The sequence below is a fragment of the Marmota monax genome, unplaced genomic scaffold, assembly GCF_021218885.2.
Source record: "Marmota monax isolate L192 unplaced genomic scaffold, Marmota_monax_Labrador192_F-V1.1 WCK01_AAM20220418_F8-fsc00207, whole genome shotgun sequence".
Lineage (NCBI taxonomy): Eukaryota > Metazoa > Chordata > Mammalia > Rodentia > Sciuridae > Marmota > Marmota monax.
In genome coordinates this window covers 1,053,785-1,078,234 of record NW_026692713.1, presented here as the reverse complement: position 1 = coordinate 1,078,234, position 24,450 = coordinate 1,053,785, and the positions used below count along the sequence as shown (strand labels likewise).

At 34.6% G+C, this 24,450-nt stretch overlaps 1 protein-coding gene and 1 pseudogene across 6 annotated transcripts in view; both read right to left on the bottom strand.

The window, feature by feature from the left end:
• The window catches only part of Mapk8 (mitogen-activated protein kinase 8), a 118,017-nt gene that overhangs the window by 68,737 nt on the left and 24,830 nt on the right, over positions 1-24,450 (bottom strand). The window contains exons 2-3 of one of the 6 annotated variants that reach the window (XM_058579992.1): positions 4,672-4,730; positions 367-561 (exon numbers count right to left, since the gene is read on the bottom strand). The exons of 3 other annotated variants lie outside the window; for them this stretch is intronic. The gene's annotated coding sequence lies outside the window, so the exon portion shown is untranslated. Of the gene's footprint in view, positions 1-366; positions 4,344-4,671; positions 4,731-24,450 lie in introns of those variants that run through there. 2 more of the 6 variants (XM_046446705.2, XM_046446706.2) reach the window with 2 other exon arrangements.
• On the bottom strand, positions 13,796-23,661 carry LOC131424255 (translationally-controlled tumor protein-like; annotated as a pseudogene).

Sequence of the window (24,450 nt, the reverse complement as noted above, 5' to 3'; positions counted from 1 at the left end):
TCCCCTTTTTTTAAAAGTTTTTTTTCTAGTTGATTTGTTCTTTCCACATTCTTGATAAAAGGCCTTTCTCAGTTATATGCTTGAAATACCTTCACCTAGTTCCAGGCTTCTTGTGTCAATTTCCTTAGGACACTTTCTTACATACATAAGTTCTCAAACAATGTAGCAGAACTGATTGGTCCCTTTCTTCATGCTCAATACTATGTCTTAATCTTTCTCTTTTCCAAATCATGGAAAATATGCTCTTATTTCATATTTTATAAGTGTTACCTTTTACACAAAGGACTTTATTCATCCTGGAATGGATTTTTGTTCAGTTTGAAGAAGGCATCTAACATAATTTTTTTCATATGTAAATCTGATTACCTGGGTACAATTAACTGAAGCCCAGTCCTACCCTTAGTGGTCTGCAGTGGTATTGTGTCATTCGTGAGTATTCATATATGCAGAGGATGGATGGTTCCAGGCACTTTATTCTTCCCATTGTCTATTTTCAACCCAATTTCAATGTCAAAGTGTTTTAATTATTTGCATTTTATGTCTTGATATCTGATAAGAAAACTGTGGACACAGACAAGAAAAATAAATAACGCAAAGAACTTAAACCACCAGAACAACCAAAGTTTATAAAACATTTGATCACCAGCACCAAAAAATATAGAAAATAAAAATTAAAGGTTAAAAAAGCTATGTGTTACAAGCTTTTAAAAGTGACAAAACTAAATATATCTGAACTGGAACCATAAATTATGAACAGAAAATGACTAAAGGTGACAGCTGGGATTAAATTAATGGGGGAAAAAACCACACACACATTAAAATTTGTGGGGTACACAGAAGAGAAACAGGGAAGACGTGGAAGTGAAACAGATAACACGTCCAGATCTCTTCATAACATGGAAAAGAGGCAGTGAATAAAAGCAGAATTGAGAGCAGGGAGACAAAATAAATGCTCTAAGACTTGACACTACATAGTCTGACACCTGGAGAGACTAGAAGATAGGTTACCAGAGGAGAAAATAAAACTTAAGAGTGCTCTAACTCAAACTTGGGGACAGGGGACATCAGAGAGAAGGGAAAGCAGACATTTTCTCAAGCTCATATAGTAGCATCCCCTCCTCCACAGAAAATCTTAATTAAGCCTTTCCAGAAATCCACACAATTATCTTAGGACCATCAGCAAAAGAATCTCTACAAAAGAGTTTAAGGAAGTTAAGCTTCCTATTTCCTGTTGCTCTATCTTACTTGGCCACTTGCCTAGAAGAGATCAGCACTCCAGGTGCTGAACACTTTTACTAGTTTTTCACATTTATTGACTATCTAGTGTTGTAAAAATATAGAATAGTTTGTAAAAGTTTTCAAGTGGGAAGTGTGTTTGCCAATGCAAAGTGTGAGAAGAAACAGAGATTAATCTTTAAGGAAGCCTCTGACCTTGGGCTGGAGCTTCACAGAAATGTTTACCTTTCAAAGAGAAGATGTTACTAATTAGGCTCCATGATAACTGGCAGGGGGAGGGAAAAAAGGGAGAAGAAGCTCTCCCCTTCTCAGCGCTGTCCTTGAAGAGTTAACTTGTCCAGAACAGTAGAAGAAAAAGCTATTTTTGTGTGAACTTCTGCAGACTGTGAACTTCTGAGTCCCTCCCCCTACACACTGGATATAAAGTTCTGAAACTGCCTGAACTCTGGGTTCAGGGGGATTGATTGACTACAGTGAAAGTTTTTCCCTCTGAATATGGCTGCAGCCAAATAAATCTGCTTCTTGCTAATTCTTTGGTGTCTGACCTCATCTGGTCCTACAACACCCATTTAAAAACTATTGGAAAACTGTTGAAAAGACAGACAAAATTTAAATTACAAGAAGGTGACTTAAAACAGCATGAACCACAAAAACAAAGGGGAGGGGAAGCAACAATCTTGTGGAACCCGCAGGCAACCAGTCACCCTCTTAAATTGGCAGAAGCTCTCCCCACACCCAGAGCTGCAAATTAAACCCAAGGGAAGCCCCCTGCAGTGGGCCCTCTTAAGAATATGGCTAGAAAGACCTCCCTGTCCCTCTCACTGTGAACATAGGGACAGAGTGGGCTGATGGGGACCTTGGCCTGGAAAGAGCACATCTAGCTCTGCTTAGCCTCTGCCACCCAGGCAAGGGTGAAAAGCTCTGCACAGGCTTGCTTGACTCAAACAGGTTACAATAGAAGCAACTTTGGCCCCAAAGGAAAGCTGATTCACCAGGCCAGCCATTGGCACTGGAGGAAGACACCGCAGGAAGCCTAGAGACAGTACTCAGGATTGCAGCACCATACTAGGAGGCAAACTGCCTGAATATCCAGTGACATACAGACAACAGGAAATTGCTAGAAGCTTCTCAGCAGAAAGGGCTGGACGCCAGCCTTAGTAAGTGTATAGCCAAACAGTGCAACTGGCAAGTGACATGGCATTATTTGGATATTTGTAGGACAATGCACCAGACCTATTAAGCAAAGGGAATTAACACCCACCATTCACAACCTGGGACAGTGGAAACTATAGGATCCAGTTGAATCACCAGAGACCCTGCACTAAAGCACCTTAGAGTGGAGGCAGCCAGGGAAATACTACTGAACTACAGAACACCTGTGGAAAACCAACAACCAGTGTTCCTGCACACACAGACAGCTGCCAGGATCTTCCCTACCATGAGAAGAATCTAGCAGAGGGGAACAGGTACACCAGTGACTCCCAAATAAGGGGCATCTTGAATCTTGAATTCTGTAATAGGCTACAATAGAATCAGCCAACTCATAACATTGTATCCTCCAAGATTATAAACAACTCTAATGTCAACTTAGATCGTATAAATAACTCCTTAACTTGAATGGTAATTGTAACTCAATAGCCAAAGTTGTACCTCCAATCCACCTGAAAGTATTTCATTTAGTGGTTTAAAGCATTAACTGGAAACAATCTCCCTATTTTTGTTTCCCTAGCTCTAGTTTATACCTGCTTTTCTTACCCCCTACTCATCCTCTTACACTATCCACTAGGGCCTCAAATACCACCCATTCATCTATTTCTTCTCTCTCCTTTCTCTTTCACCCTCTCTTTCTTTCCTTCTTTTTCCCTTCTCCATTTGCCAAAACTTTTTTCCTCCCCACCCTTAATACTCACTTAAGGTTTTAGTAAGTTTACTAAATTTAACTACTAGATTGTTTGACTTGTCCCAGAACTCTTATTGTAGGCTTATACCTGAATTTGAGGACCCAAAGAAAACAACTGAAACAAGTTTTTGTTCTTACAATATTGAATACAAGGCCTGGCTCAGAAGTGATTATAGTAAATAGGGCTCCAATGGTATTTCTTATAGTGGAGCTGATACTGGGATGAGAAGAGGTCACAAATTGAATTAAAATACCATTATCTAGTTCCACCCACCCCAAGGCTCTTAAGAAAAAGAAATTCACTTAGTAGTCTATCACTTAAAAAGTCAGAACTATACTGGTAGGTGGGCAGACATACAAACAATATGAAAAAGCAAAGGAACAAACCATCCCAAACAACAAAGAATACCTCAACAACAGATTCCACTGACACCACAGTGAAGGGAGTATCAGAAAAGGAATTTAGAAAACTCATAAATTGTTCTATGAGCTAAAAGATGATATAAGTGAAATCAGAAAGAAAATATAGGAAGTGCAAGATCACTTCAATAAAGAGAGATTCTAAAAAAGAATCAAACAAAATCCTTGAAATGAAGGAATCAATATATCAAATTAAAAATTCAATGGCAAGCATCACTAATAGATTAGACCACTTTGAAGACAGACTTTTCTGGCCTTGAAGACACAGTATATAATCTTGAAAATATAGATGAACATAGAGAAAAGATGTTAAGAGACCATAAACAGACTATTCAAGAAATCTGGGATAATATTAATAGGCCAAATTTAAGATTCATTGGGATAGACAAAGGCTCTGAAAACACATTCTAAAGGAAAGCATAATCTTTTCAATGAAATAATATCAGAAAATTTCCCAAACCATAATAATGAAATGGAAATTTAAATATAGGACTTCAATTACGCAAAAATCAGATCCACTCCAAGACATTGTTATGCAAATGCCTAACTCATAAAATAAGGTAAGAATTTTAAGATCTGAAACTAGGCATATTTTACAAGTAAACCAATCTGGATTTCAACTGCTTTCTCAATCCAGACACTAAGAGGGCTTGGAATAATATATACCAAACTCTGGAAGACAGTGGATGCCAACCAAGAATACTAAGAAAATTAAGCTTAAAAGATGAAGGTGAAATAAGAACCTTCCATGATAAACAAAAGCTAAAAGATTTCATAACTAGAAAGCCTACACTATAAAACACTCAATAAAATATTTCATGAAGAAGAAATGAAAAATAAAAATGAAAACATGCATAAAGGCATTATACTAGTAGTCAAAGGAGAATCAAATCCAATTTAAACACTAGAAATAAATCAAACTGGCAGGAATTAAAAATCATCTCTCAATAATAACACTGAATGTAAATGGTCTAAACTTTCAATCAAAAGACATAGGCTGAAAGACTGGATTTAAAAATAAGCCCCCAAAATATGCTCTCTGCAAGAGACTCACCTCATAGGCAAAGACATACACAGATTGAAGGTGAAAGGATGGGAAAAAACATACCACTCACCTGGATCTCGCAAACAAGTAGAGGTTACCATTCTCATATCAGATAAAGTAGACTTCAAGCTAAAATTAATCAGAAGAGAAAAGATCATTTCATGCTGCTTAAGGGAACCATACATCAACAAGATATAAATGTCATAAATACTTATGCCCCAAACAATGGAGTATCTATATACATCAAACCATTCTCAAAATTAAGAATCAAACAGACTACAGTACAATAATAGTGGGTGACTTTAACACCCCTCTCTCATCACTGGATAGATGATTCAAACAAAAACAAAGTAAAGATTCTTTAGAACTAAAAAATACAATAAATAATTCTGACCTAACAGACATCAACAGACATTTAGAGTATTTCATCAATCAACAACTGAATTCACTTTCTTCTCAGCAGCACATGGAGCATTTTCTAAAATAGACTATATTTTAACACAAAGCAAATCTAAGCAAATACAAAGAGAAGAGAGAGAGAGACGAGAGAGAGAGAGAGAGAGAGAGAGATAATACCTTGCATTCTATCAGATCATAATGGAATGAAATTAGAAATCAACAATAAGATAAAAAATAGAAACCACTTTAACACCTGGAGTTAAAGAGTATATTTTTGAATGATGAATGGAGAGCAGAAAAAATCAGGGAAGAAATTTTTAAAAATACTGAGAGGTAAATGAGAACTATAATAATACAATGTATCAAAGTCTGTGGGACATTATGAAGACAGTTCTAAGAGGAAAGTTCACAGCACTGAACTCATACATTAAAAGAATGGAAAGATACCATATAAATAAACTAACATTACATTTCAAGGGCTTAGAAAAAGAACAAACCAAAACCAAAATCAGGAAGAAGACAGGAACTTATTAAAATAAGAGCCAAAATCAACGAAACTGAAATTTAAAAAAGTAACACAAAAGATTAATGAAACAGAGTTGTTGGTTTTTTTTTTTTGAAAGGATAAACAAAATTGGTAAGCCCTTAGCCAAACTAACTATAAGAGAGAAAAACTCAAATTATCAAAATCAGAGATGCAAAAGGAAATATCATCGAACACACTACTGAAATCAAAAGGGCAACATGAAATTATTTTGAAAATCTATATTCCAATGAGCTAAAATAGCTTAATGATATGGACAAATTCTCCTAGACATAGAACCTACCCAAGTAGAACCAGGAGGACATAGAAAATTTAAACGGACCAATTTCTTTTATAGAAATTGAAGCAGCCATCAAAAACCTTCCAACAATTAAATGGTTTCTTGGCTGAGTTCTACCAGATCTTCAAGGAACTAATACTAATCTTCTTCAAGTTATTCCATGAAATAGAAAAGAGGGAACTCTGTCAAACACATTATACAAAGGCAGTATCACCCTGATACCAAAATCAGACAAAGACACATCGAGGAGAAAAAACTTCAGATCAATATTCTTGATGAACGTAGATGCAAAAATTCTTCATAAAATACTGGCAAACTGCATACAAAAACACATTTTTTAAAAAAGTGCACCATGATCAATTGGGATTCATCCCAGGAATGCAAGGTTGGTTCAACATAAGGAGATCAATAAATGTAATCACCACATGACTAGACTTCAAGATAAGAATCACATAAACATTTGATGAAGTAGAATACCCATTCATGTTTAAAACACTAGAAAAACTAGGGATAGAAGGAACTTACTTCAACATTGTAAAGGTCATATGTAGAAAGTGAAGGCCAACATTATTCTGAATTGGGAAAACAAAGTATTTCCTCTAAAAACAGGAACAGGACAAGGATGCCCACTTTCACCACTCCTATTCAATACAGTTCTTAAAACTCTGCCAGAGCATTTAGACAAGAGAAGGAAATTAAAGGGATACAAATAAGAAGAACTCAAATTACATGTATTTGCTGATGGCATGACACTATAATTAGAAGACCCAAAAAAAACTCCATTAGAAGACTTCTAGAGCTCATAAACGAATTCAGCAAAGTAGCAGGATACAAAATCAACACCCATAAATCAATCATGTTCCTATACTCCAATGATTAATCAGCTGAAAGAGAAATTAAGAAAACAATCCCATTCACAACGGCCATAACAACAACAAAATCACACTTGGGAATCAATCTAATAAAGAGGCAAAGGACCTCTACAATGAAAATTAAGAACACTAAAAAAGAAACTGAACAAGACCTCAGAAGATATAATGACCTCCCATGTTCTTGGATAAACAGGATTAATATTATCAAAATATTAACATAAAAATGGCCATACTACCAAAAGTGCTATACAGATCCAATGCAATTCCCATCAAAATTTCAATGATGTTCTTCACAGAAATATAAAAAGCAGCCATTAAATTCATTTAGAAAAATAAGAAACAGAATAGTCAAAGCAATGCTGGAGTGCAAACCGAAGCAGGAGGAATCACGAAACCAGACTTAAATTATATTACAGAGATATAGTAACAAAAACAGCCTGGTACTAGCAATAAAATGGGCAGGAAGACCAAGGAAACAGAAGACACAGAGATAAGCCCATATAAATACAGTTATCTCATACTAAACAAAGGTTCCAAAAACACATGTTATAAAAAAGATAGCCTCTTTAACAAATCATACTGGGAAAACTGGAGATCCCTATGTAGTATAATAAAATTGCACAAAACTCAACTCAAAGTGGATCAAAAACCTAGACATTAGACCAGAAACCCTTCACCTGCTAGAAGAAAATGCCGGCCCAACACTCAAACATGTTGGCTCAGGAACTGACTTCCTTAATAAGATTCCTAAAGCACAAGAAGTAAAACTAAAAAAATCAATAAATGAAATGGCATAAAATTAAAAAGCTCCCTCACAGCAAAGGAAACAATTGAAAGCGTGAAGAAAGAACCTACAGAATGGGAGAAACTCTTTGCTACCTGCTCTGCAAATAGGGCATTAATATCCAGGACATACAAAGAGCTCAAAAATGTAACACATACCCCCTCCCCCCCGGCCAAAAAAAAAAACAACAACCCAATTAATAAATGAGCAGAGGAACTAAAAAACACTTCACAAAATAAATAGCATTGGTCAGCAAATGTATGAAAAAATGTTCAAAATCTCTGGCAATTAAAGAAGTTCATATTAAAACTACACTCAAGAGAGTTCATCTCACTCCAGTCAAGAATGGCAACAATCAAGAATACCAATAACAATACACATTGGTGAGGATGTGGGGGAAAATTTACATTCATACATTGCTAATGGGCTGCAAATTGGTACAACCACTCTGGAAAACAGTATGGAGAGTCCTCAAAATACCTGGAATGGAAAACCATTTGATCCAGTTATCCAATTCCTCCGTATATATCCAAAGGAGTTAAAAGCAGCATACAACAGTGACCCAGCCACAGAAATGTTTATAGCAGCTCAGTTCACAATAGCGAAGCTATGCAACCAACCTCAGTGCCCTTCAACAGATGAATGGATAAATAAAATATGGTATATATACACAATGGAATATTACTCAGCCAAAAAAAGAATGACTTTATGACATTTACCAGAAACAGAATGAATCTGGAGATTATTATACTAAGTGAAATATGCCAATCCCCCAAAACCAAAGGTTGACTGTTCTGATAGGTGCATGTTAACATACAACAAGGGTGGGGTATGAACAGAAGTTCAGTAAATTAGACAAAGGGGAATGGAAAGAAGGGAGTGAGGATAAGAAAGACAGTAGAATGATTCTCACATAATTCTCTTATGTACATTTATGAATACACCACAGTGAATCTCCACATCCTCTAAAAATCACAAGACTAAGACCCTAATTAGAATAAGATGTATCCCATGCTTGTATAAATAAGTCACATTATATTCTACTATCATATATAACTAAGAAGAATAAAAATTTTTAAAAAGGTTGGGAAAAAATTAAAAAATACAATGTTATATGACATGTGAAAATCATATATGAAATTCAAATTTCAGTGTCCATAAATAGTTGGGTAGGCCCTCAAAAAAGAAAAAGAAAAAGGAAAAGAAAAAAGAAAAAGAAAGGTTTGCAGGTGGATGGTTTGGATGAATTTAGTGATCCTGGAAGGAAAAATGCAATAGAAAACGTTTAAAAAAAATTAACAACAACAAAAAAAGACCCAATCAATAAATTGGCACTAATCAGACACTTCTCAAAAGAAGAAATATTATCAAGAGATATATGAAAAACTGTTCAACATCCCTAGGAATAAGAAAAATTCAAATTAAAACTACACTGAGATTTCATCTCTCTCTAGTCTGAAAGATAATTATCAAGAACATAAGTAACATTGAATGTTGGTGAGGATGTGAGGAAAAGGGTACACTCATACAACATTTTTGGTGGGACTGTAAATTAGTGTAACCGTTCTGGAAAGTAGTATGGCGAGTCCTCAAAAAATGTGGAATGGAATCAACATATTATCCAGGTACCCCACTCCTCAATATAAATCCAAAGGATTTAAAATCAACATACTACAATGATGCAGTCACATCAATGTTTATAGCAGCACAATTCACAATAGCTAAGCTATGAAGCCAACCTAGGTTTCCCCAACAGATAAATGGGTTAAAAAAAAAAAAGTGGTATAATATACACAATGGAATATTACTCAGCCATAAAAAGAATGACTTTATGACATTTGCTAGAAAAAGCATGAATCTGAAGACTATTATTCTATTATATTGTTATATTGTATATACACACAATGGAGAATGACTTTATGGAATTTGCTAGAAAATGGATGTTAAGGAAACTATCATGCTAAGTGAAATAAGCCAATTCCCAAAAGTCAAAGGTCAAATGTCTTCTCTGCTATGTGGACAATAATTCAAAATAAGGGGGAGGGGGGCGCAAAAAAAGGAAAAGAAAATCAGGGGAGTAGACAAAGGGGTATGAAATGAAGTGAGGGGTGCTGGGATAGGCAAAGACACTGGACTGAATCCTATGTACACATATGAATATACCACAGTGAATCTCACCATCATGTACATCTATTGGGGGGGGGGGGCAGGGTGGTAAAACTTAACAGGTTAAATGTCAATCTGAAGAAGTTAGAAAAAAGAGTAATAAATAAACCCAAGGAGTATAATAAAAGAAATGATGAAGATGACATGAAAGAATAAATTAATGAAACAAAAATGAGAGGATCAACAAAACTACAAGTTGGGTTTTAAAAAGGTTAAGGATGGAGGACTCAGGTTTTATGACTACAAAGTAAAAGATGGCACACACACAAAGAGTGGAGAGAAAGAGGACATGACCTCAGATGCTGCAGATGTGAAACTGATAAAAAAAAATACTGTAACAAGTTTTATGTCACTGTTTTGTTGACTTATTCTATCAGTGAGTAAGTATGAAAACTATGATTATAAATGTCTTTTCCTTCTTGTATTTTACTTTTTGTTGCTTTATATATTTGGGAATCAGAGTTTTAGGTCTGTAAAATTTAGAATTATTTTATTTCTCTGTTGAAGTTTAGCTTTTATCAGTCAGAAACAACCCAATTTACCTCTAGTAAAGACTTTTGCCTTAACTCTATCTATATTGGGGGTCAGTAGTGGAACTCCATGGTAGAGACTATGTTTAGCAATTGTGAGGCCTTGGATTCAATCCCCAGAAACCAACCCTCAAAGAAAAAATATATATTAGTGTTTGAATGATATGTCATTTTTCCACCCTTCACTTCTTATTTTTAAATTTGTTCTCATTAATATGCATTTAGGTACACTGTACACAAAAGGAGCACAAATTCTCCTTCCTCTGGCTGAACATAGTGCAGAGTCACACTGGTAGTGTAATCATACATGTGTATAGGATAATAATGTCCTCCTCATTACACCATCCTTCCCATCCCCACACTTCCTTCCATCCCCTCACTCCCCTCTGCACAATCCAAAATTCCTTCATTCTTCCTCTCCCCCATCCCACATTATGGATTACATCTGCTTACGAGACACAACGTTCAGCCTTTGGTTTTCTGGGGTTTGCCTTATTTCACTTCACATGATTTTCTCCAGCTCCATCCATTTACCTGCAAATGCCAAAGTTTCATTCTTCTTTAAGGCTGAGTAATATTCTATTGTGTATATGCACCAAATTTTCTTTATCCATTCATCTGTTGAAGGGCATCTATTTTGGTTCCATAGTTTAGCTATTGTAAACCGAGCTGGTATCAATACTGATGTGGTTGCATCACTGTTGCATGCTGATTTTAAGTCCTTTGGGTATAAACCAAGGAACAGGATAACTGAGTCAAATGGTGATTCCATTCCAAGTTTCCTGAGGAATCTCCATACTGCTTTCCAGAGTGCTTGCACCAATTTGCAGTCCTACCAGCAATGTATGAGTGTACCTTTTTCCCCACATCCTTGCCAATATTTATTACTGCCTTGTATTCTTGATGATTGGCATTATGACTGGAGTGAGATGAAATCTTTTGATTTGCATTTCTCTAATCGCTAGAGATGATGAAAACTTTTTCATGCTTATTGACTGATTTTATTTTTTCTTCTATAAAGTGTCTGTTCAGTTCCTTAGCTCATTTATTGTTTTTTTTTTTTTTTGATGTTATGTTTTTTGAGTTCTTTCTATATCCTGGAGATGAGTGCTCTATCTGAGGTGCATGTGGTAGAGATTTTCTCCCATTCTATAGCTCTCTCTTCTTGTGATTGTTTCCTTCACTGAGAAGCAGCATTTTAGTTTGAATCCATCCCATTTATTGATTCTTGATTTTACTTCTTGTTCTTTAGGAGTCTGGATAAGGAAGTCATTTCCTAAGCGGACAATGGTGGAGATACGGTCCTACTTCTTCTTCTATTAGGCACAGGGTTGAGGCTGGTGATGGGGCTCAAGCGGTAGCACGCTCGCCTGGCATGCGCGAGGCTCTGGGTTCGATCCTCAGCACCACATAAAAATAAAATAAAGATGTTGTGTCCACCGAAAACTAAAAAATAAATATTAAAAAATTATCTCTCTTTAAAAAAAACCCTATGAAACATGATTACTATCTTATAAAATCACCGTTTGTTTAAATGTACTAAGATATTTTCTACTTTTTGTGCTTTTTATTCCTTTTTATATACCAGGCCTTCTACCTAAGAATTTCCTCCTGCCTAAAGTACATTCTTCAGAATTTCCTTTAGTGAGACTTTCAAATTGCAAATTCTTAGTTTTTAATCTGTATGAATTCCCCCCCCCCCTTAGTATATAATTTATAGACATTGTTCCCTTTTAATTAAGATAACATTTCTTCTAAGATAAAATATCTTCAGCTTATGACATCATGGAAGGTAAATCTACCTTCCTCCTCTGGTTATGACTTTTGTCTTCGTTATTCTGGCCTGTAACTGTAACAAGACTAGATGAGGATTTCCTTTCATTTAATCAGTTTGGGTTCCTGTGCTTATCTTAAATGTGTAAGTTAGTGTTGTTCATGAGCTAAAGAAAATTCTTATTTATTATCTTCAATAATATTGACTTTTCACCATTTTATGAAAGCTATTCAGGTTAATTTAAAGATAAACATATGTAATGACTTCTCTTTTATAGTTTTCACGTTTCTTTTGAATATAAGCTAGACAATATTTCAGCTGTTTCCTTCTTCAAGTGTATATAAAGTCACCCATTAAAGACGTTTTTAAAGGCTCAATTAGTATAACTTAACTGCATAAGTTCTAGCTATATTCTTTTTTCAAAAAAATTTTTTGGACACTTTTATAATTTCTGAACCCTACAACATATTTTCAACTGGTCTTTTGCTTAAACATATTAATATATTTAACATGTAACTCATATTCTGATTATTTTAAATCTCTGGTAGATTTATTATTTACTTCTACTCATTCTACTCACAGTGCTTAGTTTTTCTGTTTTTGTTTTAACTCTACTTAGAATTTTACTTCTGGGAAAACTTTCAGCTCTAGGGTGAAGATCAGTTTCTCCAAAGAGACCTACTATGTGCTTTTACAAGTCTAAGGATACTCATTGCCAATCTACAATTATAACTTTTATGGAGATAAATCCAAATCAAATTTTTTATTTTTTTTGGTGAGGTGGAGGATCATTTAGATGAGGTTAAAAGTGAATTGCAAACTACAGGAGGGTCAGGTTGCTCAAAATTTGTAGCAGTGATCTTGTCTTCCATATTCACTCCAAGGTTTTATCTAGACTAAAAGTTTTCAAAATGTGGTCCCCAAACAACAAAATCAATATTACCTGGAAATTTATTAGAAATTCATATTTTTAGGCCTTATTTCACATCTTTGAACCTTAAACTCCAGTCATCTTTGTTTTAACAAGCCCTCCAAGTGACTTGGATGCAAACATAAAAACTGAGAAACATGGAGAAAATCAAACTGTCTTGCAGTCTTGAAGGATGGCGTTGTTGATGGTGGTTTTCAATTCAGCCTTCTGAAACTCAGCTTCAAGTAGAATAGAAGACTTCTCTGATTCATCACCTCAGAAAGACCTTTCAGAAAGATTCTATTATTTCTTCTAATTCCTCAATGTTCCCTGAAGCTGAGGAGAGAAAATTCAAGTTTTCCAGGCTTTAGAAAAATGTAATCTGGATAAGACAGCTTACATTCGCAGATTTAACTTCCCAGAGATCCTGTGCCTTCATTTAGTTTCCTTTTTTGAGAATTTTAGCTAGGATTTTTACAAAACCTTTTTGTTGTTGTTTTGTTTTGCTTTCTGACATAAGTAAAAGTGCAAAGGAAGTAGGAGAGGTTTCCCCAACAGTTATGTCTCTGGGACATCCACTGTGTGTCCATTCCATGGGATTCTTCTCAGCAATAAAGAGAAATGTGATATATGCAGCATCTTAAAGATATTAAATAAAATATTAAGAAGTCAATCTCAAAAAGTCCATATAGTGTATGGATATTCATTTTGTGTTCTATAAATATCCAACTCGTCATTTGTTGAAAACACCATCCAACCTCTATCGTGTACCTCCTCTTTTGTATCTTTGTCAAAAATAAACTGACCTTTCTTATTTGGAGCTATGCCTGGGTTTCTGGTCTTTTTTATTGACCTAGTGGTTTATCATCTGCCCACCAATGCCACACTACCTTGACTATTCTGCCTATATAGGTCTTGATATTAAATAGTGAGACTTCTTTCTTTTCTTTCCCACCCCAGACTGCTTTAGCTACTCAAGTTCCTTTGCCTTTCCCTATAAATTTCAGGATAATTCTAAGCCTACAAAAACAAATAAATAAACAAACAAAAACTTGCTAGGATTTTGAAAAGAGTTTTGTTAAACTCAATATATCGATTTGGAGAAAACAGACATTCACATTATACTGAATTTTCCAATCTATGAACACACTATGTCTTGATAATTTATTTAGGTCTTTGATTTCTTTCATCAACATGGTATAGTTTTCAGGATACAAGTCTTATTCATGTTTTATTAGATTTATATCAAGTCTTTTTGGTTTTTATTTTTTAGCAATTCCAAGTACTGCTCTATTTTTAATTTTATTTACACAAGTTCATTGCTAGGCTAGAGAAATACAACTGATTTTTGTATACTGATCTTGTATCCTGTGATCCTGCTAAATTCACTTATTAGTTCTACAAGTTCTTTTGTACATTACATGGGATTTTCTACCTAGATGATCATATCATAAGACAGAAGGAAGAGTTTGATTTCTCCTTTTCTAATCTGCATGTCCTATCCCCAGCTGGGTGTTTTTTTTTTTTTTTTTTTTTTGTGCTGCTAACACTATGATAAAGAGTGGTGAGAGTGGACATCCAGGCCACTTTTTTTCCTATTATAGGGAAAAAGTAACATGTTCTCTGATCATTCTTCATCAAGTAGGATGCTAACTCTTCATTTTCTTTATCCAGTCAAGAAAGCTTCCTTTTATTGCTAGTTTCTTCCAAGTTTTAATCAAAAATGGTACTGAACATTGTCAAATGTTTCTGCAACAACTGATACAATCATGCAATTTTTCTTCATTATCCTGTTAATGTGGTTACCTTGACACATTACAAAGATGAATTTACAAATATTCAGCCAACTCAGAATAACTGGAATGAGTCCATTTTTCATAGAGTATAATTATATTTACATATTATTGAATTACATTTATTGATATTTTGTTAAAGATTTTTTTTTACATGTATACTTGTGAAGGATACTGGTTTGCAGTTTTCTCTTTTGTATTGTCTTTGTCTGACTTTGGTATCAAGACAATGCTGGTTTCATAAAATGAATTAGGAATTATTCCCTTATCTTGTATTTCCTGGTACAGACTCTCAAAACACAGCAAAATCTTCTTTAACCATTTGGCAGAATTCTCCAATGAACCATCTTGGCTTGATTTTATTTTAAATTACAAATTAAATTTACCTAATGTTTATAGTACTATTCAAATTATCTATATCATATTGGGTGAGCTGCAGTACTTGCAGCTGAGAAATTAGTTCATTTCATCAAAGTCATCAAACTTATTTGTGTAGAGCTGTTTATACTATTTACTCCCTTGTTATCCTTTTGATGTTTGTAGGGTATCTTTTTACACTCCTGGTACTGGTAATTTCTTTCCTTTATCAGTTTTGTCAAAGTTTTGTCCACTGAGTTTTTTTTAATATGGATTATGATAATTTTTTCTTATGAAGATTTACGGTTTGTTGAAAATTTCCACTTTTAAAAATTTGTTTCAAGTATATTCATAACTGTTGAAACACTGCCTTGATGGCTCCTTTTAGATAAATATAACATCATGCTATCTCAGTGTCAGCATGCATTGTCTTTTCATTTTTATGGTACTGAGGATTGAATCCCAGGCCTCGCTTATGCTAGGCAAGTCCTCTACCACTGAGCTATAGCCCTAGTCCAATTTTATTTTCATTTAAGACAGAGTCTTGCTAAGTTGTCTATGTTGCCTTCAAACTTGTGATCCTCTTGCCTCAGCCTCCCAGGAAGCTAGGATTATAGGCTTGCGCCACCTATAATCCTATGGCTATGCATTATCCTTTTAAATTCAAGTTAAAGCTTTCTGGTTCTTGGTATGACAGAGTTTTATTGAAATCTGGATATATGGAATATTATGTAAGAAATTCTGGATCATATTTAAATGTTCTATTGTATAACAGCAGGATTCCCCTAACACTGCTTTAGTGTACAATCTGGTGAACAATTGCCTAGCAGGGTAGAGTCAGTTTCCTCACTGGGCTTTTGTGACCGAAGTGGGGGAGAGAAAAGGGAAAAAGCTACTCATAATGCACAAAAGTGGGAAATCCCTGACAATGTGTACTCCATGCTCTCCATGTTGTGTCCATTGATATAATGGTAGGAGAGGTTGCCTCATTACAACCTGAAAACAGTTAAAGTGTAAGTCCCCACTTGGCTTTTACTAATCCGGATGATTTCTGTGTGTGTTGTTTGCCTGGAGTGGAGTGGTTATTTTCTGGAAACTGTCTTACTAAGCTACTCCTCTCCTGGTCCTTGGCTAAGGGGAACAGATTTTCCGATTTGGGTTTTTGTTGTTGTTGTTGTTTTTCTCTGTGCCCAACATTTCTGGTTGCCATCCTCTCTACATCCATTCTGGAATATTTAAAGCAATAAAAATACCCAGGATTTTTAGAGTCAGAGTATCTGGATCTGGAAGTCCTGAGCTGATACACCTTTTTCTCTCTCCCCTTTCAGTCTTCTCATGTTTGTTTGAGATAAGTATGTTAAGTATCCCACAATGTCAAGTGTTTTTAGTTGTATTTAACACAAACAGGAAAAAAAAAAAAAACGTGGACATTTAAGTCTATACTACATCACTTTTAAGTTCACTTATATTTTCTTTATGGTTAAGTTTGGTAGGGAGAGGTGTTTGTGTGCATGTGTAAGTGTGTGTTTTAAAAGAATCAGATTTGGACTCAAAGAAATGTTCCTAATTCATTTCATTCATTTGCCTCCTGTGACTCTACAAGTACTTGGCAATTTTATTTATTTCACAAAGTATTTAGGATTGACTTTTTAATTTAAAAAAGATAACCCAAGAACTGTATACTAGTTGTCTGAACAGCCAAAGTGAGAAGGCATCCAGTAGTTAAGTGAAAGGGTCAACTGTTTGCATTTCGCAAAAATATTGAACCAAGCCATAAAACTAAGAATTACAAATAAGTTTATCTAGGTCTCTTATATTTCTTATGGTCTTGTTTATTCTTTGTGTACTTTATTTTCAGAAACAAGTATGTTAAGTGTCCCACAGTGTCAATTTAAAAAAATCCTGTTTGTTCTGTTTTGAGCTTTGAATTTTCCACATCTTATTCATAACATAATTCTTGGTTTCCTATATCATTTCACAACATTTCTTCTTTCAAGCATTTGCAAATTAAAGAAAAAACTTTTAAATTTTCTGTATCAATTTTTAGATTTTATTTTGACACCATCCTGATTTTAGAAGGCAGATAGAAACACAGAATGAGAGACAACCATAATCACATCAAGATCTTAGAATCCCTGAACTTATAAGCAATTTTACTTTTCTTGTCTCACAGTAATTATAACTATATGATATTGGCATGTTTACATATAAGCCATCTCCCTATGGACTATGGGCATATGGAAAATAGAAAAATTCTGATATTTTAAAGTTTCCCAAAGTATTTAACATGCTGTCTTGCTCACAGAAGATATCTTTAAAATATATATTGAATTTAAATTCATCAAGATAATTGTTCAGAAAAAAAAAAGATTAACTGTTCAGCACATGAGGCTAGCTAGCAAATTTATCAACGAGATCTTGGTAAGGAAACAGTACATCACAAATGTATCATGGAGAGTAACTACCACCAAGATATTAAATCAGCTTCTGTACAGTGACCTGACGTGAAATTCCCCAAAATAAGAATAAACAAAAGAAATGCTTTGATTTGTACATAATGAAAAACTAGTGACTACTAAGAAACAAAAGCAGATGGTCAATCTGGCAACAAACTTAAGAGATAGTTCTTTGGGAATAAAAACAACATGGCGTTATAAATAGTATCAGAATCTGTAAACTCAAAAATAGCTCACAAAATTTGTGCAGTTTAAAAATGTATATAGAAAAGGCAAACCATTACCTTAAACTTTCTAAGCTTTATGTGGGCCATATGTACTTAAAATAATCGTCAAAGATGACTAACTATAGCTGCTTCTGTGGTCACAGAGAATCAGATTTTGGATCAAAGAGTCATAATTCATGTGACATTTGTTTATTCTGATATTGTTCTGTTTTAACAAATATTTAATATGCATTCCTTAAGTACATCCTGGCTAAATGGGAAAAACCAAGAAATTACATATAAGATATATTTAAGGGGTAATGAGCACAGGATTAAAACTACTGCGAACCCACATATGAAATACCCCAGGTCTGTACTGACAAACTTACTGCACAGATTCTCATATATATTATGTGTAGTACCATCTTCTTTTTTCTAACTCCCTTCACTTCAGGTTCCCTGTCCTCTACTGAAAATAGAAAAAAAAAAAAAAAGCCTACAAAAGCTGTAGTACTTGCCTTATAAGGCAAGTAAAAACTGCCATCAACTGAAGCTTTCACTTATGTTAAATTAGACAAGTATTCTGGAGACCGAGCCTAGAGCCCACTATGTCAAAGAAACAGGTGAGCAAAATTCATCATGGCTATTATTCCTCATTTTGTCTAAGTATTTAATGTATATCCAAATCCAACCATTATCCCCATGAAGTTCCTTTAACTTTGACCCAGACCTTCACTCTTTCCCAACTCTCCAAATCTTTCTATGAAACCACCAGAACTATAACTTGAAATTTCCCTATATCCTCAATCTTTATTGTAATCATTTACTTTGCCTCTTCACTTTAAATGAAATATATTATTGAAAAGACCACTTCTCATATTGTCCCCTCTAATGGTGCTAAATATCCTTCTTACTCCCTTTTGCTATGATTATCCCCCAACTCTAAGACACATGCACAAAACCTTGCTCCTTTAATGCTCATGTTGATCAGCTGTCCTCTCTGTTGCTATGATCTACCATTTTCCTAATAGCACCCCGCTCATTGAGGACTTTACATCCTAATTAAAGTCTTCTCCTTTACCCTAAGTCCTGCTATCATCCTAAGTGACATATATAATCCTGAGGACAAACCCTCAAAAACCAAAGACTTTCACTTCTGGGGCATGTTCGTCTACAATGATCTATAACAATCTACCCCTCATTTACGCCAGTGGTTACTACCAACATATGAATCTAGCCAATATCTGAAACTGACCCATTTGTAGAAAACATAGTTCAGGTATCCCATTATAACCACTATCTCTTCTGGTAGTTTGTTTTACCATCTTTAATTTGAAAACTATTACTAAAGTTACTAAAGACTAAAGACTCAGATGGTCTTTAGTAACTTAACTTTCTATTGTATCCCTGTCTGTCTTCCTTTTTTCTTTTTCACTAAATTCTTTCTTAGGCAATGTAAATTCCATGTTCTGTTCTATTAAAAAATGCCTCTTATCAATACAATAAACTTCTTAGATATATGACTGCAAAATACCAAGATGAACCTAGCTATCTGATTTGTTCATACCTTCATTCTAGTGCAAATAGAAAAAGTAACATAATCAATCAATAAAATGAGATGATGTCAAAAAAAAAAAAAAAAAAAAAGAAAAAGTAACATAAGAGGTTAGAAGAACTCAACTATCATTTCATGGTCAACCTCAACAAATACACAATAAAGCCTCATTTTCTATTAAAATTATAATTACTCCACAAATTTTCAATTCAAATTTTTTTATTCTCTTCAAAGTTCAATCCCTATTATTTCATTTTCTTCACTGAGAAAAATAATAATAAAAAAAAATTCTGACAGGGTTGGGTTGTGGCTCAGTGGTAGAGCACTTTCCTAGCATGTGTTCAATCCCCAGCACCGCATAAAAATAAACAAATAAATAAAAGCATTGTGTCCATCTACAACTAAAAAAACATATTAAAAAATCTTTTAAAAAAATTCTTACAACTTCTGCTACAAACACTTTTGCTCAACTCCTCTTGGTTTCTGTCTCCTCCAAAGAGATCTCTTTAAGGCTACAAATGGGATTCTGGGACATTTATGTGAATTGAAACACACAGCACTGTTTATCAATTCAATCCTTAAATCATTATTATCTTCCCTTATATGGCAAGTTGAAAAATATTCCTTCAAAGAGGTCCTAGCCTTGGAACTTGTGAAGTTATCTTATATGGTAAACTAATGGCAGATATGATTAACTCTAAGTTTCTACATACAAAATCATGTTTTCACATTTAAGGTTAATCATTCACCTAATCTAGTTTTGATGTGCATTTCTTGATAAAATTCTGAATTTTAAAAATTCTGAATAAGAATATATTGAGTCTTTTATGATTCAGATCCTGCAGACTTCTTCTGTCACACCACTTTCCAGAACTGTTTTCCTATAGTCCACTTGCCATATTAGCCTTCCTCAGTTCCTTAGAATAAGCAAGGCTCTCCTGATGCTTCCTACACATGTTCTACTCAACCTGTTTTTTCTCCTCACTAAAGAACTGCTACTCATCCTTCAAATCTCAAACCTTAGCTCAGCTGTCACCTTCTCAAGACAGCTTTGTCTGACTCTTCATTCGAAATCAGGTGTCTTTGTTCACTTTATTTTTCTCCTTTGTACTTATAAGAGCTCTACTTACTCATTTTTGCAATTCTCTTTTTGCTAGACTATAATCTTCGAGATGATGGAGGAATGCTTGCATTCATTCTTTATCTTGAAAATTAATGCACAATACCTAGCATATAGGAAGCACCAAAGCAGAATTTGCCAAATAAACTTAGAAAAAAATATTTCCTTGACTAGTATTACCCATTATATATTAAATGGGTTTAGGCCTTTAAAAAAACATAGGGTTTTTTGGATAATAATTTGTGAATGTGGTTTTTTAATAATTGAGAATATCCTTTATTTTTATTATACTAATTTGTTCTATTACTATAATACACATTAATTGTACGGATTGATGGAATTCACTGTGATATTTTCACATGCATACATCATGAATTAATTATATCCACCCACCCTTTTTCTATTTCTTCTTCCTTTATTTTCTTTATCCATTCATCTGTTGATGGGCACATCTAGGCTGATTCTAAAATTTTGGCTACTGTGAATAATAATCCACAATATTAATTTATGAATCATCATCACCATTCACAATAAACATGAACATGCAAGCATGTCTTTGTATACAGACTTGATTTCCTTTGAATATATACCTAGGAGTGGAACAGCTGGGTCGTGCGGTTATTTTATTTTCAGTTTTTTGAGGAACCTCATATGGTTTTCCACAGCGGTTGTTCTAATTTATATTTCCAGTGACATTGTTTAAGGGCTCCTTTTTCTGCACATTTCTGCAGGGATACTTTTCATTTTTTTTTTTTTAATAGTTGCCACTCTAAGTATGGTAAGATAGAATCTTTCCCTAATTGCTGAAGATGAGAATTTTTCATATATTTATTGGCCATTAGCATTTTTTTCTTTTGAGGGGGTGTCTACTCAGATCCTTTGCCCAATTTTTTACTGAATTATTTGTAAAACCCTAATTCCTGAGTCAGCTCTAGAAATAAAAATTAACCTGACTTCTGCTTCTGGTATGGTGGGATAACTGAGATCACACTTACCCTCTTGTAAACAAAATATATGAAACGATTGTGAGACACTGGACAGTAGAGAGATTTAAGTTATGACTGTTATAGAACAGTTAAAGAGCTTACCTAATTAAGAAAAAAAGAAACAACGCTGCAGAAAAGTCTACACTAAACACAGCATGGCAGCTTCACTAAGTTGAGACAAATCTAGAAGGTGAAGGTAATCAGAATTTGTACAGTATAGAGGGAAGAAAGCTACTCAGAGGAAAAAGAACCCCAGAATTCAGTAAAATGATTCTTTTGTGTTTGAGTACTAATTAGTCTATGTATAAAACAAAACTCCCCAAATTTTATTTAGAAGACAAATGCCTGAGTTCTTTAAAATGAACGAGTTCCGGAATTTATCCAGAAACAAGGGTAGTTGGACATGGTGGAGTACACCTGTAATCTCAGTGACTCAGGAGGCTGAGATCCTAAGCAACTTAGTGAGGGTCTGTCCCAAAATTAAAAATTAAAAAAAGGGCTGGGGATGTGGCTCAGTGACATAAAAGCTTCTGTGTTCGATTTCCAACATCAAAAAAAAAAAAAAAAAGGGTAAAATAAATAAATAGAGCATATTTCATGTGAAACTAGGCAAGTCAGAGATAAGGAAAACTACAACTTCTTGTTGTAGTTTAAACGCATTTTATTTTTAAATAACCACAACATTTTTTTTTTCTTTAACAAACAATGTCTCCAATTCAAATAAATCATGGTCAAAATAAATGAAGAATTCAAAATGACATCAGTCTCATTTATCTTTAAGTCATGGTATTATGTGGATGACATGCAGTGCTAATTATGAAGACAGGTGAAAGAGTCAAAATTATTAGCAAATTTACTAACATTTTCCCATTTTTAAACCATCCTTAAAGAAAATCATATATAGTGGTTGCACTATGCTCACAATAGTCTAGGAGAGTAATCATACCCTCTGGAATCATGTTTTCACCAATGGAAGATCTGGTAGTTTTTTAAATTAGGAAGGATGTCTTTGTTTTGTTCTGATGACCCTATCATAAAAGATTTTACTCTGGCTTCTGTTCTTCAAGTGTGTCTTTGACTGATTTTATGTAATCTTTGATGTACTTCTCAATAGACTTCTTTTGTGAAGGTGGTTTCCTGCCAAGTGATGCCATGACAGTAAGAATCCCAAGTGATTATTGAGCTTTTGGTAACTTAGCCCTAAAGGTCTTCAGCAAAGGGATTTCCACCAGTGAGTAAGGCATCAATGTTATTCTCTGTTCTATTGAGCATCTAGCTCACTTTCCACCTCCAAGTGTGGCCTATCTGATGTCTCCTGGATCTTATAACTGTCAGAGATTATCTCCTGATGAAATACTGGCAGATAACCATGATGGCAGCTTGAAGGAAACAATAGTGAGCTAGCTTACCAGGAGTGCAGAGTGACTATAGCACTTGGGGAGTGGGGAGAGGACAGAAAGTAGAAATTACAACTTTATAAAGTACTGAGAGACAAAAGTATTGATCTATTATTCACCTTTTCACTCTCATTCTTTCACAAGTGTACATCTGAGTTTTACAGAGGCTAAACAACCTGATAACACAAAAGATTGTATATTATTATTTTTTCCTTTTGGAAAAGTTATTTTTCATAAAAATGTTATGCATGTTAACTTTATTATTTTGTAAATGAACTGGAAAATATTTTTAAAGTTCTAATTTGCAATAAGAAAACTCTCAAAGGCTAAAGAAAATACTCTTTGAGAATAGCAACAATTTTTAAAAACAAATAAAGATAATCAAAACCCAAAAGGTTTAAGAATCACTGCTTTTAAAGTGGTAACCTGAGCTTGTGCATACCTCAGTGGTTAGAGTGCTTGCTTAGCATGCATGAACCCTGGGTTCTATCCCCAGGACTGGGGGGAAAAAAGAAGACTGGTGACCTTATAAAATTATTCTTGTGTTAGGTCTGGGTGTGCTTATCTTTAAAAAGAATATGTCCATTTCATCTAAGTGGTTTGATTGTTATCTAATTGTTTTAATATTCCCTCACTCTTTTTAATATGTACAGGATATACTGTCATGTTCCACCTTTTCTCCATATATTATTCATTTGTGGCTTTCTTTGTTTACATCAGTCTGAGTAGAAAATATTTATTTTTTAAATTTTAATTTTTTTATTATTAGTTGTTCAAAACATTACAAAGCTCTTGACATATCATATTTCATAACTTTGATTCAAGCAGATTATGAACTCCCATTTTTACCCCGTATACATATTGCAGATTCACATTGGTTACACATCCACTTTTTTACATACTGCCATACTAGTGTCTGTTGTATTCTGCTGCCCTTCCTATCCTCTACTATCCCCCCTCCCCTCCCCTCCCATCTTCTCTCTCTACCCCATCTACTGTAATTCATTTCTCTCTCATTTTTTTCCCCTTTCCCCTCACTTCCTCTTATATGTAATTTTGTATAACAATGAGGGTCTCCTTCCTTTACCATGCAATTTCCCTTCTCTCTCTCTTTCCCTCCCCCCTCTCATCCCTGTTTAATGGTGATCTTCTTCTCATGCTCTTCCTCCCTATTCTGTTCTTAGTTGCTCTCCTTATATCAAAGATGACATTTGGCATTTGTTTTTTAGGGATTGGCTAGCTTCACTTAGCATAATCTGCTCTAGTGCTATCCATTTCCCTGCAAATTCCATGATTTTGTCATTTTTTAGTGCAGAGTAATACTCCATTGTGTATAAATGCCACATTTTTTTTTTATCCATTCATCTATTGAAGGGCATCTAGGTTGATTCCACAGTCTAGCTATTGTGAATTGTGCTGCTATGAACATCGTTGTAGCAGTATCCCTACAGTATGCTCTTTTAAGGTCTTTAGGGAATAGTCCAAGAAGGGGAATAGCTGGGTCAAATGGTGGTTCCATTCCCAGCTTTCCAAGGAATCTCCATACTGCTTTCCAAATTGGCTGCACCAATTTGCAGCCCCACCAGCAATGTACAAATATACCCTTTTCCCCACATCCTCGCCAGCACTTGTTGTTGTTTGACTTCATAATAGCTGCCAATCTTACTGGAGTGAGATGGTATCTTAGGGTGGTTTTGATTTGCATTTCTCTGACTGCTAG